The sequence below is a fragment of the Pelodiscus sinensis genome, chromosome 29 (genome assembly GCF_052426305.1).
Source record: "Pelodiscus sinensis isolate ZL-2025 chromosome 29, ASM5242630v1, whole genome shotgun sequence".
In the NCBI taxonomy this organism is placed as follows: domain Eukaryota; kingdom Metazoa; phylum Chordata; order Testudines; family Trionychidae; genus Pelodiscus; species Pelodiscus sinensis.
This window is the reverse complement of record NC_143080.1, coordinates 17,525,569-17,531,658: the sequence shown is the minus strand read 5'-3', so window position 1 is coordinate 17,531,658 and position 6,090 is coordinate 17,525,569. Positions and strand designations below refer to the sequence as shown.

At 56.4% G+C, this 6,090-nt stretch overlaps 1 long non-coding RNA gene across 1 annotated transcript; it reads right to left on the bottom strand.

Annotated features, from left to right (window-relative positions):
- Nucleotides 1–503: 503 nt before the first annotated feature.
- LOC149521320 (uncharacterized) lies at nucleotides 504–2,016 on the bottom strand. Its single transcript, XR_016348062.1, has 3 exons — nucleotides 1,286–2,016; nucleotides 983–1,199; nucleotides 504–743 (listed from the first exon to the last, which is right to left on the bottom strand). It is a non-coding gene; the product is annotated as an uncharacterized LOC149521320 (long non-coding RNA).
- Nucleotides 2,017–6,090: the final 4,074 nt, after the last annotated feature.

Here is a 6,090-nt window from a genome sequence, read left to right as displayed (position 1 = left end):
CCCTCCCCCCAGCAGTGCCCGGAGAGGCCAGAGACCCCCCCACCCAGCAACACAATCCGAGAGCGTCTTCCTCCTCGAGAACCTCCGCTCGGACTCGCTGTCTAAGCAAACGTGACTTCCCTTCCTAGACCCGAGTGGGCCGTAAGCCGAGAGATTTCCAGACCCGACACTTATCTCCGTGACAGCGACGGCTGCTCCGCTCCCAGATGGATGGTTCTTGCCTCGCTTCGACCAAGCTCCCGAGCTCGCTGTTCTCGTTTCCGTTCCATCCCCAGACGGGAGGACATCGGGAGGGTTGACTTCTTATCGCTCGCTACCGAACACAGCAGAGGAGGAAAACCAACCAAACAACTTAGCGTTTCAGTCCACAAGGACGCGGCATCGCTTCTCCTCCCACCATCGCACCGCAGCCTCCCACCATCGGCCACCCCCTTCCGCTGCCACTACAGGACCGCGGAGAGAAAGGAGGCCTTGAATCTCTATCCACGCGCTGTTGAACCGCCTACTGTCCCTTCACCAGTCCCCAAGCCACCAGGCTCCGTGCCCCAGCAGGAAGCTCTCTGCCTCAGAAGAAACCTACTGCCAGGACGCTTGAAGATTTCAAAGCACGCATCTCTTACTCACACAGAGCCATTGGAAGGCCGAACGCTGAAGACCCTTCACGTGTCCCGAGAATCACGCCCAGGAAGCTCAAGTCCATCTCGGACGGTTTCTTCTCTGGCCATGGCCCTGCACTGATTCCTCTGCAAGCGCGGAACAATAAAAACCCAGCGTGAGCTCCCACTCACTACAGTCCCTAACTGCGGGAATTCTATCCTTTAGCCCTTTCCCCCCCTCTGCCCTCTGTATCTGGCCCACTACAAGGACACTGAGTCAGTCAGCCAGGACACAGCCAGGACACACCACCGCTCTCCCTGGCGTGACTGGCGTACCTGCAGAATTCCTGTTAGCTCCTGAGCCCTTAACCCATGGAGATGCTCACCTGGAACAGCTCTTGACTTGCAGTAATTTTGCTCATAGTCTCGTTTTCTCTCTCTGTTCATCGCAGAACTGGAGGAGTCTCCAATAGTTGACTTTTTCCCCTGGTTCTGAATCCAGCACTTTAGGAAAAGTGAACACGTTGGCATCTCAGTCCGTAATGTCACGTAACCGCTTCTCACATATAAAGTATGCCTCTGGCTTCTACCCTCCCACTGGCACTGCAGAAATACGAGTGGAGAAGAGCGCTTTGAGCCAACATCCAAATAGTTTCCTTACAGAGCAGACCCAGCAGAATTATTCGTACCCAAAAGGAAGCTCATGGCCTGTGATGAAACCGTCAGTTGTCCCCTACTTTTTTGAAGGCTCCCAAGACCACATCTGTGGAGATGTTCACCCAGCAGACCTTCCCATGTCCTGTGGAGGGAGACAGCAGCACTGCGAAGAATAGAGTCTCAAAGGGGTGATCAGTGGAGAAGTTCATTTCCTATTTTGGTCTCTACGTAAGTATGACTGTTTTGAATACATGGTATTGGGGGCTGCACTGTGGAGGGGAGAGATCTAAGGATCCCAGGGGCACAGAGTTTGCGGGATTTAGAGGCTCCAGAGATGGAGGAGAGCATGGAGGAGTGTTTGAGGACCCCAGGGTGGCAGGAAAAGCCAACTCAGCAAGTTCATGGGGAACAATAATTGGAATTAGGGAGAGCTGGGGGTTAAGGGATCCCATGAATGGAGGGATAACCATGGCAGAGAGCAGATTAAGGAACGATATGGCAGGCTGGCAGTGCTGGGAAGGAGGAGGAGTGAGGAGGTAGGAGTGCAACTTGAGGGCGTGAAAGAAAGAATAAGAGGCTGACAGGTCCCAGGCCCGGTGAGACAGGGGTGTGTGGGTTAGGAAGAAAGGAAGAAGGGAGGCTGGTAGGTCGCAGACCTGGCGAGGGAGGGGTGTGCGAGGAGGGTGTGTGGGTTAGGAAGGAAGGAAGGAAGAAGGGAGGCTGGTAGGATGCAGACCTGGTGACAGAGGGGTGTGCGAGAAGGGTGTGTGGGTTAGAAAGTAAGGAAGAAGGGAGGCTGGTAGGACGCAGACCTGGCGAGAGAGGGATTTACGAGAAGGGTATGTGGGGTGGGAAGGAAGGAAGAAGGGAGGCTGGTAGGACGCAGACCTGGCGAGATAGGGGTGTGCGAGGAGGGTGTGTGGGTTAGGAAGGAAGGAAGAAGGGAGGCTGGTAGGACTCAGACCTGGCGAGATAGGGGTGTGCGAGGAGGGTGTGTGGGTTAGGAAGGAAGGAAGAAGGGAGGCAGGTAGGACGCAGACCTGGCAAGAGAGGGATTTACGAGGAGGGTGTGAGGGGTGGGAAGGAAGGAAGAAGGGAGGCTGGTAGGTCGCAGACCTGGCGAGAGAGGAGTGTGCAAGGAGGGTGTGTGGGTAAGGAAGGAAGGAAGAAGGGAGGCTGGTAGGTCGCAGACCTGGCGAGAGAGGGGTGTGAGGGTTGGAAAGGAAGGAAGAAGGGAGGCTGGTAGGTCGGAGACCTGGTGAGAGAGGGGTGTGTGGGTTGGGAAGGAAAGAAGAAGGGAGGCTGGTGGGTCGCAGACCTGGTGAGAGAGGGGTGTGCGAGGAGGGTGTGTGGGATGGGAAGGAAGGAAGAAGGGAGGCTGGTAGGACGCAGACCTGGCGAGAGAGGGGTGTGCGAGGAAGGTGTGTGGGTAAGGAAGGAAGGAAGAAGGGAGGCTGGTAGGACGGAGACCTGGCGGGAGAGGGGTGTGCGAGGAAGGTGTGTGGGTAAGGAAGGAAGGAAGGAAGGAAGAAGGGAGGATGGTAGGTCGCAGACCTGGCGAGAGAGGGATGTGAGGGTTAGGAAGGAAGGAAGAAGGGAGGCTGGTAGGTCGCACACCTGGCGAGAGAGGGGTGTGTGAGGAGGGTGTGTGGGATGGGAAGGAAGGAAGAAGGGAGGCTGCTAGGACGCAGACCTGGCGAGAGAGGGATGTGCGAGGAGGGTGTGTGGTTGGGAAGGAAGGAAGAAGGGAGGCTGACAAGTCCCAGATCTTGCAAGAGAGGGGTGTGCGAGGTAGGGTGTGTGGTTTCGGAAGGAAGGAAGAAGGGATGCTGGTAGGACGCAGACCTGGCGAGAGAGGGGTGTGCGAGAAGGGTGTGTGGGGTGGAAAGGAAGGAAGAAGGGAGGCTGGTAGGATGCTGACCTGGCGAGATAGTGGTGTGCGAGGAGGGTGTGTGGGTCGGGAAGGAAGGAAGAAGGGAGGCTGGTGGGTCGCAGACCTGGCGAGAGAGGGGTGTGCGAGGAGGGTGTGTGGGTTAGTGTGACGGACCGGGCCGTGTCTGGGCACAGCTTAGGGCGTCCGCTAAGGGCGAATTGCTCAAATCCGGGGCTCTTTACAGTCCCCCTGACTGGCGACCTCTCCAAACAGGCCACCAACCAGTGTCACAGAGCGCTTCAGCAGCCTGCCTGAAGCCTCCCGAGCAAAACCCCTCCGACACCACTGCAATATCCGTGCCCCAGATGGCCCCGGGCCTATACACAGGTGGGGGGTCCTAGCACCCAATCCCACCTACCCCGAACAAGTCCTGTCCGGTTCCAAGAAACTAGCCACAGATCCCTGGTCAATTTACCCTCTGGATCTTACCCACAAATCACGCTCTGCCAATCCTTTAGAATCTATATCTAAAGGTTTATTATTACAGGAAAGAAAAGCATGAGAGTAAGGTTATTAAAGTACAGTACGTTACATGCACCGAATCTCCCAGTTCTCGATGCAGGCTCTAGCAGAGATGTTGCAGCTGCTGGTTTAAAAGTTCTTATTGCACATCCTACGATCAGGATGGGTTCACAGGTCTTCCGGGCTCTTCAATCCCTGCAGTGCTGCCTCTGGGATGAAGTGCTGAGCTGAGAACCAAATGGCATCGACCACATGGCCTCTTTATACTCCTTCCTGGCCTCTTCTAGTATGTAGCAGGTCACCTGGTCCTCAGCCTCTCTGTGTTCCCTGCTGGCTGCTCTCAGGACAGCCCCCATTCTTTGGGTGTGTCTCTGGCCCATTGAGAACCATTGTTCCACAGGAAATTAGCATGTCCACAGGCTCGGCCCTGCCCAATGCTTAACCACATGCAGGGAAATCTTCAGTTTCCACACAGATTACAGATCTACACACACAGACATTATATACTCACATAAACAGTGTACACAGGATCAGAAAACAACAAGCTCCCATTCAATACCCCACATGGCTCCCTTTCATACAGATTTCTGGGGCCAGCACCCCTACCTAGGGGTGCAGCAGCGATCTGGATGCTTCCCTCCTATTCGGTAATGTGACAGTTAGGAAGGAAGGAAGAAGGGAGACTGGTAGGACTTAGACCTGGCGAGAGAGGGGTGTGCGAGGAGGATGTGTGGCTTGGGAAGGAAGGAAGAAGGGAGGATGGGAGTTCGCAGACCAGGCGAGAGAGGGGTGTGTGAGGAGGGTGTGTGGGTTGAGAAGGAAGGAAGAAGGGATGTTGGCAGGACGCAGACATGGCGAAAGAGGGGTGTGCGAGGAGGGTGTGTGGGTTGGGAAGTAACGAAGAAGGGAGGCTGGTAGGACGCAGATCTAGCGAGAGAGGGGTGTGCGAGGAGGGTGTGTAGATTGGGAAGGAAGGAAGAAGGGAGGATGGGAGTTCGCAGACCAGGCGAGAGAGGGGTGTGTGAGGAGGGTGTGTGGGTTGAGAAGGAAGGAAGAAGGGATATTGGCAGGACGCAGACATGGCGAGATAGGGGTGTGAGAGGTGGGTGTGTGGGTTAGGAATGGAGGAAGGAAGGAGGAAGGGAGGCTGGTAGGTCGCAGACCTGGCGATAGAGGGGTGTCGGAGGAGGGTGTGTGGGCTGGGAAGGAAGGAGGAAGTGAGGCTGGTAGGATGCAGACCTGGTGAGAGAGGGGTGTACGAGGTGGGTGTGTGGGTTAGGAAGGAAGAAGGGAGGCTGGTAGATCACAGACCTGGCAAAATAGGGGTGTGTGAGGAGGGTGTGTGGGTTGGGAAGGAAGGAAGAAGGGAGGTTGGTAGGATGCAGACCTGGAGAGAAAGGGGTGTGCGAGGAGGGTGTGTGGGTTAGGAAGGAAGGAAGAAGGGAGGCTAGTAGGACACAGACCCGGCGAGATAGGGGTGTGCGAGGAGAGTGTGTGGGTTAGGAAGGAACAAAGAAGGGAGGCTGACAGGTCCCAGACCTGGCGAGAGAGGGGTGTGCGAAGTAGGGTGTGTGGGTTAGGAAGGAAGGAAGAAGGGATGCTGGTAGGACGCACACCTGGCGAGAGAGGGGTGTGCGAGAAGGGTGTGTGGGGTGGGAAGGAAGGAAGGAAGAAGGGAGTGTGGTAGGACGCAGACCTTGCGAGACAGGTGTGTGCGAGGAGGGTGTGTGGGTTGGGAAGGAAGGAAGAAGGGAGGCTGGTAGCACGCAGACCTGGTGAGAGAGATGTGTGCGAGGAGGGTGTGTGGGGTGGAAAGTAACGAAGAAGGGAGGCTGGTAGGACGCAGATGTGGCGAGAGAGGGGTGTGCGAGGACAGTGTGTGGGATGGAAAGGAAGGAAGAAGGGAGGCTGGTAGGATGCAGATCTGGCGAGAGAGGGGTGTGCGAGGACGGTGTGTGGGTTGGGAAGGAAGGAAGAAGGGAGGCTGGTAGGATGCAGATCTGGCGAGAGAGGGGTGTGCGAGGAGTGTGTGTGGGGTGGAAAGTAACGAAGAAGGGAGGATGGGAGTTCGCAGACCAGGCGAGAGAGGGGTGTGTGAGGAGGGTGTGTGGGTTGAAAAGGAAGGAAGAAGGGATGTTGGCAGGACGCAGACATGGCGATATAGGGGTGTGAGAGGTGGGTGTGTGGGTTAGGAAGGGAGGAAGGAAGGAGGAAGGGAGGCTGGTAGGTCGCAGACCTGGAGATAGAGGTGTGTCGGAGGAGGGTGTGTGGGTTAGGAAGGAAGGAAGAAGGGAGGCTGGTAGGTGGCAGACCTGGCGAGAGAGATGTGTGCGAGGAGGGTGTGTGGGTTGGGAAGTAACGAAGAAGGGAGGCTGGTAGGACGCAGATCTGGCGAGAGAGGGGTGTGCGAGGAGGGTGTGTAGGTTGGGAAGGAAGGAAGAA